The 19447-nt window shown below is 41.3% G+C and overlaps 1 protein-coding gene and 1 long non-coding RNA gene across 5 annotated transcripts in view; one reads left to right on the top strand and one right to left on the bottom strand.

Moving 5' to 3' along the window:
- MYOM3 (myomesin 3) overlaps window positions 1-7258 on the bottom strand; it is a 70730-nt gene extending 63472 nt beyond the window's left edge. For 2 of the 3 annotated variants that reach the window (XM_087727816.1, XM_087727818.1), the window contains exon 1: window positions 7111-7258. The gene's annotated coding sequence lies outside the window, so the exon portion shown is untranslated. Of the gene's footprint in view, window positions 1-4244; window positions 4481-7110 lie in introns of those variants that run through there. The other variant, XM_087727817.1, reaches the window with a different exon arrangement.
- On the top strand, window positions 1917-4566 carry LOC148043096 (uncharacterized). 2 transcript variants are annotated; one of them, XR_015698363.1, is made up of 2 exons: window positions 1917-2115; window positions 3106-4566. It is a non-coding gene; the product is annotated as an uncharacterized LOC148043096 (long non-coding RNA). The 2 variants fall into 2 exon arrangements; XR_015698362.1 differs by having other exon boundaries at window positions 1917-2298.
- Window positions 7259-19447: the final 12189 nt, after the last annotated feature.

The following is a 19447-nucleotide window of genomic DNA, read 5'->3' as shown; positions in this document are numbered from 1 at the left end:
CTGGGAAAGAAAAGGCTAACGAGTGATTATTTATGGTCATGTCAATGTTTGAAAACTTTCAGAAGCCTGACGACTGGGAGAGGTACAAAAATGGGATTAGGTCAGTTGCTTTCTTAAAGATAGAAAGAGGGAGAGAAACAATGCAGCTCCTCTTGGCCGATGTCCATTTCGGGCTGTTGGCTGCCAAAGGCAACCTGCAATGCCATCCACTCCACCAGCCCTCACCCCCACCCCCGGGATCAGGCTCCATTTAGACACAGCTGAAATGCTTGGGGGATTCAATGCATGTGGCCTTCTAAAGCACATTCATCCACCCTGCCAAAGAATTTTAGGAACCAGTAGCTCCCGATGGCTGGAGACAAATGCAGTGTTCAAACATAGTGCAAAGTTAGGTGACCCTCTCAGGTGGCAAATGCCAGGGCGGGGGAAGAGAAGGGCAGGCCTCTGACTGTTCTTCAAGAACATCCCGGTTGTTGGGAGACAGCTGGAGTGGTCACATCACCTGCCCTGGTCTCCTAATTCAACCTGGGGTTTGGGAACTAGACAAGGAGGCCATTCACACCTCCTCCCATGGACTCTCTCTAGAATGGAGGAGTAATTTCCTGACAGAACAATTCATCAGTGGAACCACTTGCCTTCAGAAGTTGTGGGTGCTCCATTACTGGAGGTTTTAAAGAAGAAATTGGACAGTCATTTGTCTGAAATGGTATAGGGCAATGATGGCTAATCTTTTCGCCATCGCGTGCCAAAAAGCGGGGGGAGTGCAGGGAATCGTATGCATGCATGCCCACATCCATAATTCTATGCACCTTTCCTCCGCTTTGGGCATGCAATGGCATGATGGAGCCGTTTTTCACCCTCCCCAGGCTCCAGACCTTTTCTAGAAGACTGGGGAGGGCAAAAATGGCTTTCTCCACCCCCCACCGCCTTGAGCGCCAGAAGCAGTTCCATAGGTGGAAGGCATAGACATTTTGGTGAGGTACCGATTCTCCAGGATTTTGCAAACACCGATTGAACCAGAAAGGATGAAAATAAGGTTGGAGACCCCTGCTCTAAATCCTATCAATCTGATTCAGCTTCATATGTAAAAAACCTTTGGCTTTAGAGGGGATGAGGAGTTTTGCTTCACAACCTGTCAAGAAATCATTCACACGTTATGCAAAGCCAGCAAGCGCTTCCTTTAGCTTCACCTTTGCATGTTGTGTGTGAATCCAGCTAATGCAGCAAATAAATCAGCATTTCTGGTTTAGCCAAAATATGGAAACTGAATCAAAAATGACTTCCTTATATATTAAAATATATATATTATATATATTATAAATATATATAATAGGAACATGGTGACTCAGTGGCTAAGACGCTGAGCTTGTCAATCAGAAAGTTCGGCAGTTCAGTGGTTCGAATCCCTAGCGCCGCATAACAGAGTGAGCTCCCATTACTTGTCCCAACTTCTGCCAATCTAGCAATTCGAAGGCACATAAAAATGCAAGTAGAAAAATAGGAACCACTTTGTTGGGAAAGTAACACTGTTCTGTGCACCTTCAGTATTTAGTCATGCTGGCCACATGACCACAGAGACATCCTCGTACAACGCTGGGTCTTTAGCTTTGAAACGGAGATGAGTACTGCCCCCTAGAGTCAGGAACGACTAGCACATATGTGCGAAGGGAACCTTTATCTTATATTTATATATTCCTTATATTTAAAGAGATCCTTGTTTCAAAATTGGTTTTATGGCATGCCTCATACTGAACTTGAAAACATTTTTTAAATTTTAATCAGAACACTTCAGGCTAAGACTTTTAATAAACTGTTTACGCCTGAACACAACTGACAGGTTTTAAAATAGCCCATGTGTTACAGTGAAGAAACAAAAAAAAAATACTCAGCACAGATGTCTCTTTCACTCTTACATTGGTGAAGCTCAGGACAAGAAGACCAGCTTCAGGAATCCAACAGACAGATGAACAACTGTTTTCTTAAATTCAAAATTCAAAGTCTTGAGGTGGAACTAAGAAAAGAGAACTGTTGCTAAGTGGACTGAGGAAGTGCAGCTGGGTAAAGCAATAAACATCTATCAAGGAAGCATATCTGGACCAGGAGCTTCAGAGACAGGTGGGCACATGGACATTTCAGGAACTTTTGGGTTAGGTGACTGCACTGCCTTCTGCTTGGTGAAGATGGTTTGCCAATTTCAGTTAACATGGAATGGAACAATCATCATGTTGTTTGGACAATTGGAGACACATCACACTTATTCTTGGGCAGGTGGCCCAATGTCTTTAAGACTATCTCAAGGTATAGATTAGTAATGGGATTCATTTTTTTTTACTACCGGTTCTATGGGCGTGGCTTGGTGGGTGTGGCAGGGGAAGGATACTGTAAAATCTCCATTCTCTCCCCACCCCATTAACCTGCTTTCCAGCTCCGTTCTACGCAGGGCAACAAAAGAAGACCCAGCCGATCAGCTGGGACTTGGGAGGCAGAGAATAGGTGGGGGCAGGATCAGTCAGAGGTGGCATTTGCCAGTTCTCCAAACTACTCAAAATTTCCACTATCGGTTCTCCAGAACTGGTCAGAACCGGTTGAATACCACCTCTGGTATAGATGTATTGATCTCAGGAACAAAATGAATTTGGATGATCAGATTTTGCTGATAGACCCTGTCATATCCACCAAACCTGCAAACATGATTTTACTTGTGGTGCAACTAATGAATAATGGCTGAGTTTCAACTACCCAAGTAAGATGTTCTTGATGTGACTATCCTCATTGATAACCTTAGTGCCATTAGAACTATATCAGACTACATTTTCCCCCTGAGCTTAATGTTTGCTTCTGACAGAAGTAGAAAATTTGATCCTATTATTTTAATGCTTTGTTGGCTGCATGACGATTGCATGATTGTATTGTGGCAAAGTGTTTTATGACAATTAGATGAAGAGCAGTATGCAAATAAATATTATTATTGATGTCCTCATGATCTGTAAGAGGAAGGCTGTAATGGATCCGAGGGCATGTGAGAAGAGTTTTCACTTTGCAAACTGTCACAAATGAGTTGTCCTTGAACTTCCTGTTCTAAAATCCTTTACCCTTTTTCCACAGCAAAGGACCAGATACTCAAAATTTCCACTACCGGTTCGCCTGAACCGGTCCGAACTGACTGAATACCACCTCTGCCCCAGTGCCTCTGTCAATGAAAATGGAGCTTGGGGGTGGGGCATACACAGGCCTCCTGGGCTCTGTTTCCAGCCACAATGGCTTCCTGCAGCCCTCTGCCAGTGAAAATGGAGCTTGGGCGGTGGGGCAGGCTCCATTTTCACCAACAGAGGGCTGCAGGAGGCTGTCATTACCAGAAACGGAGCCTTGATGAGAGACGTTGAGCTGGCCACGCCCACCCTGGCCATGCCCCTCCATCCCTCCGAGGTCAAACACAACCCTGATGCGACCCTCCATGAAATCAAGTTTGACACCCCTGCTCCACAGCAATCTTATCTGTGTAAGGCAGCCTGGATGTAGCTCACTTAAGAACTTTTTGCTGCAAAAGTGATGTAATCCCTTTCATGGGGGCAAAGCAGAAAAAGGAAAAGCAACGGGTTTGGCCTTGAATGAAGCCCTGCCTATCTCTCTGCCTGCCTGGACTGGTGCTTGTCAAAGCTGAGAAAAGGTTCTGCACAGGATGCTTGGCAGGTACAACCACATGTTTTGAACAGCTGGCTGACTTGAATGGGTGGAAGACCGATTCTCCAGGATTTTGAAAACACCGATTGAACCAGAAAGGATGAAAATAATTGTTTTCATTGCTCCCAAACTAGCACTGAAGGGGTGCCTGGGATGGTCGTGCTGGGGTTTCAAGAGAGGGGAGTCAAAAAAGTTAAGATGGCAGCTGTGTCTCGCCCTAATTTTGCTTTGCTGGCTGGGGAATTCTGCGAGTTGAAGTCCGCCAGGCTTAAAGTTGCCATGGTTGGAGAACCCTGCCTTAAATTCTATTCCAAGATCATAAGATACCATTATGGATACTGCAGCAATTGTGCAAATGTACTTATGTAATCTAAGCTGTGGTGACAATACATGACACACCCCTAACTCAGGTCTCCTGTTTCCTGTTAACTCTGAGAAGTAGTACAAGTTTAAGTTTACAGAGGAGTGAAAATAACCAACAGTCTTCTGACACAATAAAATAAAACAGGTTGATTTTTGTATGAACTCTGGCCCATAAAGACCTCTGCCAGACATTTGCTTGCCTCTGAGATTTTGTTTTGAGTTTTAGGCTTAGATTCCATCAATATCTGTTTGAATGTTCTGCTGACGGCCTAAGAATCTCACAGGCTCAAAGGATCTGCTGTACTCTGCTTCACATTGCAAGACGATTTAGCCATGAAAACGGAGTCCAAAGGCTGAGGACATTCTGTCTGTTCCTCCGGAATTTGCTCATGGAAGAATTTGCTCATGGAGAAACTCTTGGTCACCTACAAATCCTGAACTGCTATTTTTCATCTCAGAGCAAAAAGACTCTGAGAGCTAGAGAAAAGTTTCTTTGAAATTAAAACAGAAATTTAGTGACAACTCCTAACTCATGTTTCTCTTAATCAGATTTAAACACTGTTTGATAGACAGGTGGATAATTTTACGTCTAGAAAGTTCCCTTTTGCGGAAAAAAAAATCCCATTTCTTCCTATCCCATTACCAAATTCCTTACAGATCATAGGAAGAGTTAGTTGGTAATGAATGGAGAGGAATGGTTGGAAAAGAATAGAATTAAATTTTCACCTAAACAATTAAAAGATGACTTGGGCCTTATAAGAGCGTATCACACATCTAAAAGAAGAGATTACAGTCAAAAATATTTTTGCCACAGTTCAATCTCAGCAGACGTTTCTGATCTCTTTCTGCCCCTCAACAAATAATTCCTGATTCCAGGTGTCAGTTTCAGTCTTTGCAATTTTTTGTGCACGTTTATCTCATGTTCATTGCATGTGATTATTTTTCAACGTATGTCATCCATCCTTCGTAATGCAAAGGCACTGAAAGGGAAAGAATATGAAGCTCGCAACCAGGTGCATAAACAAACTTGAAATGAGCAATGCTGACCAACTAAGACCTCCGTCTTAGAAAGAAACCCAAGTACTTGTAACCATCTCTAGCATCAGCAGTGGCACCTTAGCATCATGGCTCTTGATCTCGTAGGTGCTATCACAGGTAGTCCTCGGCTTACGACCACAAATGAGCCACAAATTTCTGTTGCTAAGTGAGACAGCTGCTAAACAAACTTTGCCCCATTTTACGACCTTTCTTGCCACAGTTGTTAAGCAAATCATTGCCACTGTTACGTTAGTAACAGGGTTGTTAAGTGAATCTGACTTCCCCATTGGCTTTGCTTATCAGAAGGTTGTAAAAGGTGATAACAGCGCAACCATCGTAAATAGATGCTAGTTGCCAAGCGGCCGAATTTTGATCAAATGACCATGGGGATGCTACAACGGTTGTAAGTATGAAAAATGATATAAGTCACTTTTCTCAGTGCCATTGTGACTTTGAATGGTCACTAAGTGAATGATTGTAAGTCAAGGACTACCTGTATGTGCATGGAGAGCTTCCTTAAGCCAATTTCCCCCCCCAACAGCTCCATGCTGGACTCATGTTAAATATGTGCCAGACAGAATCAGGCAAATGACTGAAGCAAGAGGCTCACTTTAACTAGGATTTGCTTTTCACCATAAAATAGTGAAACAGACAGCCCTCCACTTACAGTCATTCATTTAGCAACCACTTTGATGTTACAATGATACTGAAAGTGGAGACCTATTCTGGGTGTGCGCATGTACAACCCACAAAATATCACCATGGTCCCATGATCAAAACTGCAACCTTTCCAGACAGGTTATGAGAAGCAAAGTGTACACACACACACACACGCCACACCCTTACTGGGATTCGAACTTGGACTGTTTTTACATATTAGGCAGTTATATTAACCTCTAAGCCACAAAATCTCCTCCCTTATCAGCTGAGCCAGGGGAATGATTAATTTTATATAATAAAATTCTAAACAAACAATTTAAAATGAGAGTAGAGTAGAATAAATAAAATGACAATAAAATGACATAAAATTATATTTCTTTATCACCCCTGCAATCTACCCCAATCAGGCTCACATATGCCGATCTTAGTTGGACCATTTAGGTCAGGAATTGTGCTGTATGAAATGTCATTTTCAGATTCTGGACATGCATGAGGTATGTTGTTTTAATATGGGCCTCCCACTGGGCCATGCATTTAATATGTGGATCAAGGTACTTTTCTCTCGCCCCCTTATATGAACAGCCATCGAATAATATATGAGTCAGATCTTCTACCTCTTCACCTTTAACAACTGCTGTGATTCACTTAACAACTCTGGCAAAAAGGTCATAAAATCAGATGTGACTCATTTAACAACTGCCTTGCTTAATAGCAACAAATTCTGGTCCCAGTTGTGGTTTTTAGTCAAGGTCTGTCTGTACAAATAAACATTTTCCAGGTTTTAAGGTTGAAGTGCAAAGTTGTTGAAACTCCACAAATCCTTGGGAGGATATTAAAACGGTATGTAGGCAGCCTGCAGTGTTAGAAAAATGAGTACCAAGAACTTGCCCCATTAATATTCATCATACTGGCAGTTAAGAATTGGGAATACCCTGTCCCAGAAAACCACAGTTTTCTGTTTCATCAGAACCTGTAAGCTATAGTTTGCATTTATCTAAAACAAATAGAATTCGTCATGAATTAATGTCAGATGTTTCCATGATTTGATGTGGTGTGATATCTCACTATCACCCAGGGTGCTTTTATTGATAAAGGAATGCTACCTACTTTAGAAATAATAAACAGAAGTAATTTTAAAAGGATAAGCTATTTGGGGGCCTAATATAAAAGAATGGATCGTTTGTTTTTAATTGCATTCCTCTTCATCGTAATATAAAGTAGAGGAAAAGAACAGAACAAAATGTTCTTGTGAAATAAAAGGCCGGTGGGATAGAAATCAAGCCATCATTTCATGCAAAATAAAATTGAAGAATCTCAAAGAACCTTTCGAAGCAAATTACATATTTGAGAGGGGGGAAGTTCACATACCTTGAGGATGACAAATATTTTCCCAATGTTTAGGATCCCAGTGGAGTAGAGGAAAGCCTGAGCAGGGTTGGTGAAGGTCTCAATTTTGGAGAAGAATAGAACCCACGGAAGTGATGTCCGCCCTTTGCTTGATGGCATTAAGCATGACTGTCTCCACAAGAATGTGTCTAAGGATAAACTGCCCACCCCTGCCGCCTTAAATATAGAATTATCTCATGTCACTTCAATGACAATGGAGCAAACCATGCAGGATTTATGATCTCTCAGCATTGAGAAATCCAGATTATTTTTCTGGCTCCCGAGAGGATTCATTGTCAGACCAGAGCTAGCAAGAATAGCTGGAGTGTAGACTCGCTCGTAAGGCTGCTTTGAGCAGATGTCGGTCTGGTGCATGATGGATTTCTTGACTTCCTTTGAGGACCATTCACACAGAGCTGGCCTGAGAAACTGCCCCCTCTGCAATTCTCTCTCTGAAGAATTGGTAAGGTCTTTCTCCTGGAAACAAACTCTATTCATTTGCCAGTCTTGTTTTATTTTTTGAGATGGGGTTAAGGAGAAGGATTCGCAATGAACAATCAAGGAACTTGTTTTGCCTCTTCTGCTCCTTCCTTCCTTCCTTCCTTCCTTCCTTCCTTCCTTCCTTCCTTCCTTCCTTCCTTCCTTCCTTCCCCCATTCCTTCCTTCCCTTCCCTTCCTCATTCTTTCCTTCCTTCCTCCCTCTTTCCTTCCTTCCCTCCCTCCCTCCTTCTTTCCTTCCTTCCCTCCTTCCCTCTTTCATTTCTTCCCCCCTTCCCTCCCTCCCTCCTTCCTTTCTCCTATTAAAAAAGTCACACTTCCAAACAGTGGCAATGGACCAGAATTTCTGTTGCTATGAGAGTTAAGTGAGTTGTACCCAATTTTACAATCTTTTTTGTAAGTGAATCCAGCTTCCCCCGTTGACTTTGCTTGCTGGAAGCCATCCAGGAAGGTCACAAATGGAGATCACGTGACTCCAGGGTGCTGCAACTGTCATAAATAGAGGACAGTTGCCAAGCACCTGAATTTTGATCATGTGACCATAAAGATGCTGCAACGGTCATAAGGGCAAGGATCAGTTATAAGTCCCTTTTTCCCCCCAGTGATGCTAATAACTAATTTATTTATGGGGGTCGCAGGGTCTTGAGCTCAGGTGATTTCAACCTTCCCACTCAGCTTCCGACATGTAAAGGCAATGAGGGAAGCCGGATTCACTTAATGACTGTGTGATTCACTTAGCAACTGCAGTGATACGCTTCAAAACCACAGCGAGAAAGCTTGTAAAATTGGCTGCAACTTCACCCTTGCTTAGCACCAGAAATCCTGTTTCTCCATTGTGGTTGTAAATTGAGGATTATCTGAATACAACTGAAAGTTTGTATGGACAGTTTACAAGATTACAAATAACTGGTCAATTAAAAAAATCCCAGCTTCTTGAAAATTATTCCATTTGCCAAGATCTTCTGAGACGGCCTTGAAATTTAATGCATGTAATTAAATAATGTAATTAAATTAATAAACAAACAAACAAACAAACAAATGTAGTTCAGGAATTTCTTGTTGAAAAATAGTGTGTTTAAATACCTGCTTTCTCCCTAAAAGAGTTACTTTGAGGTCAGTCAGTGTGTATTATCTCCACCTTTCTTCCTCCTGTCCCTATTTAACTCCAACATAATCAAACTACTCTTATAAAGTGAGCTGCACTTCCCAAAACAGCCTTTTAATAAAATTTGATTGTTGGAAAAGGATTACCTGGCTGCTTCTGGTTTTTTGACCAAAACAATGAAAGCATGATTAAAAACAAAGAACATATTCATGGACCGGGTTCATTAGCCTAAGAGTGTGTAAAATACACATAGACAAACACTCCAAAGCATAAAGTTCCCCTTGCACATATGTGCTAGTCGTTCCCGACAAGGGGTGGGTTCCTGCCACTTCTAACCTCTTCTATAGAAGAGGTTCCACAAATCTACAGTGTCGTCCGCACATCATCAAGATGAAGAGTGAGAGAAGGAATTCTGGGAGTTGAAGTCCACAAGTCTTAAAGCGGTCAAGTTTGAACATCCCTGGGGTTTTTTTTTCTAAAGGGTTAGGGGTGCAAGGGTCTTGTAACTTGACAGCTTTAAGACTTGCACACTTCAATGCCAGAGTTTCTGAGCCAACATTTTGGTTGCTAAGCAAGAGCGATGTTAAGTGAGTTTACAAGCTGGCCATGCCCACCCAGTCACATGGCTGGCAAGCCACTCCCACCCGGTCACATGGTTCTAAAATTTTTTGAAACCCACCACTGTTCCCGACTCTCGGGGGTGGTGCTCATCTCTGTTTCTAAGCAAAGGAGCCAGCGTTGTCCAAAGACATCTCTGTGGTCATGTGGGTGGCATGACTAAACACCAAAAGCACATGGAAGGCTGTTCCCTTCCCACCAAAGGTGGTTCCTATTTTTCTACTTGCATTTTTACATGCTTTCGAACTGCTAGGTTGGCAGAAGCTGGGACAAGTAACGGGAGCTCACTCCGTTACGCAGCGCTAGGGATTCGAACCGCCGAACTGCCAACCTTTCTGACAAGCTCAGTGTCTTAGCCATTGAGCCACCACATCCCCCTACCCCAAAGCATACAAGAACATTATAACTGGAGGGCACAAGGCACACTTAACTTTGGCTAAACCAAAGTTCCGGCAACAGAATGAGTGACAGTCCTGTTTGAGCCTAGTATGTTATACAATCCTAGCCGCTCTGTGTTTCTGTGTTTAGTGTACTTATTAAATGCAATTATGCAATTACCTCAATTTGCTACGCAGATTAGGGACATTCAAGTAGGATAAAGCTTAAGCAGCCCTCGTGTGTATCAGAAACAAGCAAACTCTGACTCAGCACATACTTTTCAGCAGGTGACAAATAGGAGGTATTGGTGGGGGATTTCACTCTGTTTGATCTGTCATGATCCCTGAGTGGTCTCTGCTTGAAATTTCCTTTCCAAACACAAACTGGAATAAGCAACGGGCCCACAACCAGTTATTGCAAGAGGGACCCCCGATGTACTTGTAGGAAGTTAGCACCCACACCTCTCCTAGAAGAATGAAATATTCTAGGAAATATTAAAAAGGCAGAATATTATACCTCCTTGGATGAGAAAAGGAGAAACATTTACGTCTTACTTGAAGATGTACTATTAACTTCTTTTGCACACGTTGTATTCTCAGGAATTGCTACTATTGGCGTATACAAAGCAATTGCATCAGGAGGAGGATCATAGGCAATCAACCCTTAACTAGATATAGTCTTATAGTTAAAGTTTTCATCAAACCAGTGAAGTGTTGAATTATTGCAGGCAGGATACAAACAGGAACCAAGCATGTAGAAAGTAAATTTTCCATGTCATATGATTCAGATAAGCAAAAGACATCAGTGTGTGTGATGTTAGCTAGCTGCACCCATACATTTTTCTTCAGTCATTGTTCAAGTGAGTTTCTGGGTGAGATGACAGCAGCTATTGCTAAAGGGAAGCAATTAACAAGTAAATTTAAGCAAATGATGACTAAGGAATTGGCAGTGAAAACTGCAAAAATGGCAGCGCATAAGTTCTCGGGGATTTGTTCCATGTGTCGTTGTTGCAGCACTGCTTGCGCTTTTGGTGGTCAGGTTTTTCACATCACTGGACAGCTGGTCCGACAAGATTGTATTGGCCGCTGTGCTGTCTGTAAAGTCACTTTGGTCATTTCCGGAACTGGATTTGGGGACTGGTACCACAATATTCTTAGCTGGATGAACACAACTTGCTAGAATCCACAAAGACCTGGAGAATCAAGCACAGCATATCCTCATCCCCCTAGAGGGGGAAGCAAGCAAACTTTTTTAACCTGTTATGTTACCCACGCCAAATTAGCAAATTGGAGTACGCCAAAGTCAACAAATTCAACATTGATTGATTACAACAAATGGATTGATTGGTTATTGATTGGTTATTGATTGTTTATTGATTGGTTATTGATTGGTTATTGATTGCTTATTGATTGCTTATTGATTGCTTATTGATTGGGTTGATTGGGTACCCAAGAGCCCTCCTTTTTTATTTGTTTGTGAAGACAGTCTTTAAAGGACCAATTAGCACATTCCACAATGGCTTGACCTGTGGAATTGTAAGGTAGCCCATGAATTAAAACAATGCTCCAATTTGTACAAAATTGAAAAAAAGGCCAATAAAAAATAAGCCATTATAAGTTTTTAAAGAAGAAGGTTTACCCAAGGCAGTAAAGACAAAAAAAGGTGAGAAATAACATGATTAACTGTTTCCCTTTGTTAAGGTGTGGCCCAAACACTTCTGAATAGGTAACAATAAAAACATGAATATACTTCCAAGGAGCCAGAGAGGGACATAGATGGCATCCATTTGCCATAGTTGATTAGAGGCCAAACCATGGGGATTAACTTCTGTGTCCCCAGAGGGGGATGCCCCAGAACACTGGGGGCAAGATGAAACAATCTGCTTGGCCTGCTCGATTGGAATATGGCAAGTTTGTGCCAGCCCTCTGACATGCTGATGAAAAAAAAAAGTAATCAAAAAATGAGTCTGAAAAAAAAAAGGTAAAACATGAACAGCTGCATCTGAATTGCATACAGTACCTGTTGCTTTAAGAAAAAGGTCCTGGAAGAAACATATAACTATGTATGTGAGAAACAAAATATAAATGCTTTCAGTCTTATAATAGTTGCTACAAAGTTAAAAACAAAGCCATAAGATTAGAATCCATCCTGGATGTGATGTAAACACCTAGAAGATTAAAAATAAATTGACACACATAATGAAAGTCAGAAATTTAGTTAAATGGCTGTTGAGGAAAGATTTAGAAAGCTAAAATAGCAGAAAACAATTTTAAGTGTTGCAGGAACAACTGTATTGCAGGGTAGGAAGCTATCATGAGAGTCCTTGTAAGCAATCTCTCCTCTTGTTCACCCTCCATCTGGAAAAACAATCTTGCGAAAGCAGAGAAACGAAAGCCATAGACGAATAGGGAAAGAAAAGTCATTAAACACGCAAGCCGAGGATATTTAGGCAAATGATGTGAAATATAGCCCACAAAGTCAGTTAAAGCACACTGAAGAGATAAGTTATTCTGAAAATAAGATTGAAAACAAATTTTGGAATAAGAAAAATAATATTAATTACATCAGTCCAATTTCTATGACAAACCCAAGGTTATTAATTCAACAACTGCTTGAAAAAATGCAAAACATTTTGAAACTGAGTCTTTTTGTCTTAAAAAACATCAAAAGAGTTAGCTGACAATTTATTCAATCCACAAACGGAATGCTCAAAATCTTTTCAACTGTGGCAAGGGCTGTGAAAAAGAAAAAAACATCGCAATGAAATCACCAGACTGTTTTCCTTTGGTCAATAAATCAAATAAAGAACTTTAAGTGTGTATATATATATATATATACACTTAAAGTCACAACCCCTGGTATGCCCAAGTGTGGGAGGAAGGTCACACTTCCACTCTCTGTCATTAGGCTCGTCACAAGAGTCCATCCAGACAGAAACCCAATATTTTTACTGTTGCCTTTGTTATATTTGTGTTTTTATTTATTTATTTATCAGCACAAATAAAAACACACACACACACACACACACACACACACACACACACACACACACACACACACACACATACACATACACATACACATACATATATATATATATATATATATATATATATATATATATATATATATGCCAGCAGGAAAAATTACTGACAAGCCCAAGTAAAGGCCCCAAAAAACTGCCATAAATTAATTAGCAAAATACTTTCATGTACATTTAAACAAAGAAAAACTGAAGCAAAAAAGATTGTAACATTTCATGAAGTTATACTTTTTCTGGAGCAATCGGCAATTCATAAACACTTAAATCATTTTTTTTATTTCTGAAAGCCAATTAGGTTGTATCTTTGGGGCTCCAATTAAAATATCATCCATATAATGATTTACCAAAGCCAATGGATAACGCTTACGAAAAGGATTCAATTCTGCAACATAAATCCAATACTTTGGGCATTTTGTTTTTAGCTTCGACCCTTCGTGGAAAAGACTGTGGGAGGTTGCAGACATGACCCTCCTTGGATTTTGAAATTCCAAATTAGTTCGACAAGATGTTCCTATATCTTGACACGCTTTAATCATATCTACCAAATCAGGACCGTTCCCAAGACCAATAATTGCCCTCCAGCATTCAAAAGTAGCATTTTCCTTTGCTAATTTCATCAACAACTTCATCTGAGCCTCAGAATTATCTATTTGTTGTTTGAAAGCACCCTGCAATCTGTTAACAAAACCAGGATACGGTTCAGTAGCCTTTTGCCTGATATTATAGAAGGGCTGAGGCTTGCCATAAACCGGCACAGGCTCTTCCTGAAGAGGGGGAGGTGGGGGGATGGAAGTGGCAGGCACAGAGAAAATGGACTTTTCCTGACCAGCTGTACAGTCAAACTTTTCCTGCAAAGTGGGGCAAAAAAGGATAGAAGAAAAGCAATCCTTTAAGCCAATTACTTCATGATCTTGTGGAATCAATTTAGGTGGACAGACAGAAAACATATCTTCTTTTTCTCCCTCTTCTTTTGCTAATTGACCGTGGAGAAGCAGAAGAATTAACCTCTCCATGAGGAGCTGAAAGACCAGTTGAATATGATTTGGGGGGAAGAATTTTTACTTGATCACAATCAGGTGTAGGCTCTGTGTTCAACTGTTGTTCTGCCAAAACTTTAGAGCCAAATTTTCCCACTGCATGACGGTACTGAAACCCTGGATGTCTTATCTTCCAAGGACATTGTTTCCCTCTCTCTCCAGCACTGAAAAAATGGACATATTTTGTTCGCTACAGATAATCTTCAAAGTTACAACAGCACTGAAAAAAGTGACTTATGACCATTTTTCACACTTATGACCATTGCAGCATCCCCATGATTGGCATTTGGATGCTTCACAACTGGCTCACAGTTGTGACAGTTGCAGTGTCCTGGGATGATGTGATCCCCTTTTGTGACCTTCTGACAAGGAAAGTCAAAGGGGGAAACCAGATTCACTTAACAACCACTTGACTAATTTGACAACTGCAGTGATTCACTTAACAAATTTGACAAGAAAAGTTGTAAAATGGGGCAAAACTCAACAACTTTCTCACTTAGCAATATAAAATTTGGGCTCAACTGTGGGGGTAAGTTGAGGACTACCAGTAATTTTATACAGATTGTGAAACATCTGCTTCAAGTAGTCCTCGACTTATGACCGGTCGCTCAGCGACTCTTGAGAGGTACAACAGATCTCCTGAAAATTACTTATGACCCAGTTCTGAAGTTGTGAAAGCTGCCCCTGCAGCCACATGACCGCGTTGTGGATGCTCAGCAACCAGTCTGCATTGAGGGCAGTAACCTATGTCATGTGACTGTGATTGACAATATTTTGGTCAGAAACAGATATTCCAGTTTCCGACCAATACGGACTCATAGCAGACATTGCCCCTGCTTAACAACTGCAGTTGTTGTGGCCCGCCAGCGGCCAGTGGAGCTAGCAGCAGATTCGGACAGAGAGGAGGTTGGGGAGGAACATGGGCCAGTCCTGGAGTCTGGGGAAGGCTCTGATGAGGGCTCTGTGTTGGAGGCAGAGAGGGGGCCAGAGCCTTCTGACAGTTATCAGCTGCCTTCAGAGTCAAAGATCAGTGGGTCAGAAGAACAGCTGGAGCCTGTTGCCAATTGTGCATGCAGAGTTGCCAGACGAAGGGAACAGCTAAGGAACAGGGGTCGACTTGGGAGTAAAGGCACAAGTGGACAGTGAATCAGTGGTGGGTTCCTACCGGTTCAGACTGGTTCGGCCAAACCGGTGGTTGCTTGGCGGCCTGGGTCGCTGGAACCAGCAGCGACCCAGGCCTGCCATGCCCCTGAACCAGTTCTCCTGGTGGCGCCATAGGTGCCATCTTGTTTTTTGCTTTTGCACATGCACAGAGCAATTTTAGTTGTTCTGCGCATGCATGCAGAGTGCACATCAAGTGTGCGAGTAGCGCGTCCCTGAGCGAACTGGCAGTGGTCTCTGCTGGAACCCACCCCTGCACTGAATGGCCCTTCCCATAGGGAATAAAGAGGAGCGAAAGGGGAGTGGAGTTTGCAGGAGACAATTAGTTCACTTAATTAGTGTGAAGATTTGTTCGTGACTCCCAGAGACTCCTTGCCAAGTATTTCCTTGTACAGCATGGCGTTTGGAAGATATCGGCCTGGCAGCTCTCCAAACCTGATAAGGTCTGTGGTTGTAAATTCACCCTTGAAAGACTGTTTTCTGGGACTTTGCTGGATGTGAATGAGAGGAATTCACATTACCTTAATAAAAGGGGTTTTTGTCGGGACAAGGAGTCTGCTTCGTGATTTTGTGAAGCCTAGGTTGGAACAGCACCATTCACAGTAAGCACAGTCTTCGCTTAATGATCACCAGAAAAAAAGCTCATGAAATGGAGTCAGTCATGTAATGACCTGCTTTCCGAACATCCCAACTTGCCAGGCTCTAATATGGTCTTAAATTACAGACTACCTGTACTGTATCAGGTCGTATGTGCTATGGCACAGGTGTTTGTCTACATTACGTGTAACCCCGGAATGCCTATCTGATAGTAGAACGGAGCCAATAAAATAAAATATGGGTGGAGGACCTGGAAATGTGGATAGAAAGGGTGTGATAAGGTTACTCCCTATGTCTGTAGGGCTTTTGCAATGTAGTAGGCCATGCCAGTTGTTTCGAGTATATGTAGGACTGCTGTCAATTTTTCACTAAAGAAGGCTTAAGGTTAAATTTGATATGGCTGAGAAAGTTACTAATCTTAAACTTCATACAAAAGCAGCAAGTGAAGCGGTTTGCTCATCTGGAGAGAATGTCTTGGGATTCTATAAATAATATACAAGGGACATAAAAAAAGAGGAGAAGGCAAAAGAATGCCAGGCATACCCAGAAGATGGAGAGACAACCCCAAAGACACAATACAACAGCATCAAATAACAAGGATTGTAGAATAGTAACAGTAACAGAGTTGGAAGGAACCTTGGAGGCCATCTAGTCCAAACCCCTGCTCATGCAGGAGACCTGTACTAGGGATTCAAACCACCAAACTGCCGATTTTTCTGATCAACAAGCTCAGTGTCTTAACCACTATGCCACCTAGCCAGGTTGAGGCAGCCAGAAGTGCAAGAACCAGAAATTTGTATCTCCCGGGACACTTTGAGTGGTAAAAGAGGAAAAGAAGGAGGAGGAGGAGAAGGGGGAGGAGGAGGGGGAGGAAGGAGAAGGAGCAGCAGCAAAAGAGGAAGAGGAGGAGGAGGAAGAGAAGAAAAAGAAAACAAAGAGAAGAAGAAGAGAAGAAGAAGAAGAGGAGGAGGAGATGAAGAAGAAAAGAAAAAGAAGCGAAGAAGAGAAGAAGAGAAGCAGCAGCAGAAGAAAGCTACCTGTTTTGCAAATCCAAATGTATCTTTGGCTTTTAGGTGTGGTAATGGAGAGGAGAATTATCAGATTATATAAGCCACCTCGGGAGTTGGGCTTTTAATACTAGCTGCTGATCTCGACTGAGGTCTGCCCTACTTGGTCATTCCTGGAGCACATCTTTCCTTCAGTGGCCTGCAGACAATTTCTGTTGACCAGTCATTGCAGAGAATAAACATGTTCTTATCGTCTTTCTCACAGGATCCAAGGAAACCTATTTTGCCAGTTATGGGGCACTTCAAACTTTATCTTGAAAGCGCCTTCAGATATCCTAAGATAAGAAGGACTTCTTGTACGATCCTGGGATTCACTTGAAATGAGCCCACCCCCCTCCATAGATTACATGATTACATGAGTTAGTTGCCAGGAACTTGCTAATACAAGCCAGTTCATTATGCCCACAAATCTTTCATGGTATGTGGGAGATAAGAGGAAGAGCTGCAGATTAGGCAATGATCAGATCAGATATAGCCAAACCCTTAGAAGGAATGAGGGCATGGCAAACATGTCATAGGGGACCCTCCCTAGCTTCCTGGACCATCAAGGCGAGGGGAGGGGGAGAGTGTGGTGGAAAATAGTCTGGATTCCCAGAAGGCAGGGGCTGCATTCCAGAGGTGCGAAACACAGCAAGGTTTAGATACCTTGCATGGAAGAAAGAGACTTAAGATAATACCTCCCTAATAGTTTCCAGCGAATTACGTTTCATGCTGCAAGTCATCTGCTTCAACTTGGCAACGTTTCTGTCTGTGGCTGAGGAACAATAATGGAGGCTGTTTGGAGGAACTTCCGTGTATCTATCATAGCTTTTACAACCCGACAGAGACAGAGGTGTACTTTCTGTCCTACAAGATTCTGTTAATGTAACCTACAATAAAGTAAGATTTATAATGCCTTGGTTAGGCCACACTTGGAATGTAAGATTTATAATGCCTTGGTTAGGCCACACTTGGAATGCTACATCCAGTTTTGGTTGCCACGATGTAAAAAAGGTGTTGAGATGCTAGAAAGAGTACAGAGAAGAGCAAGAAAGATGATTAGGGGACTGGAGGCTAAGACATACAAAGAACGTTTGCAGGAATTGGGTATGTCTAGTTTAATGAAAAGAAGGACTAGGGGAGACATGATAGCAGTCTTCCAATGTCTCAAAGGCTGCCACAAAGAAGAGGGAGTTAAGCTATTCTCCAAAGCACCTGAAGGCAGGACAAGAAACAATGGATGGAGACTAATCAAGGAGAGCAGCAACCTAGAACTGAGGAGAAATTTCTTGACAGATAGAACAATTAATGAAGGGAACAACTTGCCTCCAGAAGTTGTCAATGCTCCAACACTGGAAGATTTTAAGATGTTGGATAACCATTTGTCTGAAGTCGTGTAGGGTTTTCTGCCTAGGCAGCGGGTTGGACTAGAAGACCTTCAAGGTCGCTTCCAACTCTGTTATTCTATTCTATTCTGTTCCATTCAATTCTGTTCTAAAGAGCTAGTCCTTCTGGCTGTGATTTTCTGGATTTCTTTGCCGGGCTGACCACATATTGCGACTATCTGACAAGCCAAGTCAATGGGGAAGCTAGATTCATTTAGCAACCAAGTTACTAATTTATCAACTACAGTCATTCACTTAACAACTGAGGCAAAAAGGTTATAAAATGGGGCAAAACTCACTTAACAAATGACTCACTTAATACCAGAATTTTTGGGCTCCATTGCGGTTGTAAGTCAAGGACAACCTATCATCCACCGACACCATTATTTCTGCAGCCCTGGACATGTATGTATGTATGTATGTATGTATGTATGTGTGTGTGTGTGTATACACAAACATGCATACATACATACATACATACATCATACATGGAATATATATATATATATTCCACAGTTGTAAAAGGATTACATGTCAAACATAGAATATTTATTTCATTCTATTTTCACTTTTCCATCTAGTCAGTATAAATATAAATGGGGAATGTAGTTTTCTGAAATTTTCTCCTTTTTTAAGACAGAGACATGCAGCTCATGGAGAGCAATCAGGGTGCATTAGGGAAAAAAAGTATCTTGTTGCCATTATCAATTATTTATTTAACATAGCAATCTAAAAATTACTAAATTACTACTTACTAATCACCAGACTTAGCTACTTTTTTATTATCAACTTTCATATATCAACCTGTGTCCTTCCAATGGGCATATAGTCTTATTTCTTTTGCCATTTGTGGAATTAATCTTCTGTTTATTTCCTTAGTAAAGTTTTTATGGACATTTCTCCGCACCTTATTACTTGTTGCATCTCTCAGGTAATCTTAGCGCCCTCCATGGCAACAAGGTACATATTTGTGTTGGCTGGATGTGAGGAAGTTGGATATAAATAGTAAATGATTTTCTTAACAAATATTAATGATAACAATTATAATGAAATGAAAAGAGATATAGTCAATGATATACATATGTAGTGGTTTAACATAAGGAATTTGGATATAAATTGCAAACAGTGACTTGGAAAAAAAAGGCATAGAAATTTTGTTAATTAATTCTTATTTTGAAAGTGTTATGAAGTTGTAATGTTACTGGATATATGAAAGTTGATAACAAAAAATTAACTATGTTTTATTAGTAAGTAATAATTTAGTAACTTTTAGATTTTATTAAATAAATAATTGATAATGGCAATAAAGTACACATATGTGTTGGCTTGATGAGAAGAAATTGGATATAAACAGTAAAGGATTTTCCGTTAACCAACATTAACTATAACAATAATCTATGGAATGATAATGATAAGGGATATAGTTAATGATATATATGTGTACTACCATA

Source organism: Thamnophis sirtalis, unplaced genomic scaffold, assembly GCF_051295495.1.
Source record: "Thamnophis sirtalis isolate CommonGarterSnake01/CBP01778 unplaced genomic scaffold, rThaSir2_p1.2 scaffold_13, whole genome shotgun sequence".
Taxonomy (NCBI): Eukaryota; Metazoa; Chordata; class Lepidosauria; order Squamata; family Natricidae; genus Thamnophis; species Thamnophis sirtalis.
Note: the sequence above shows the minus strand (reverse complement) of the source record. Positions and strands in the feature narration are given on the sequence as shown.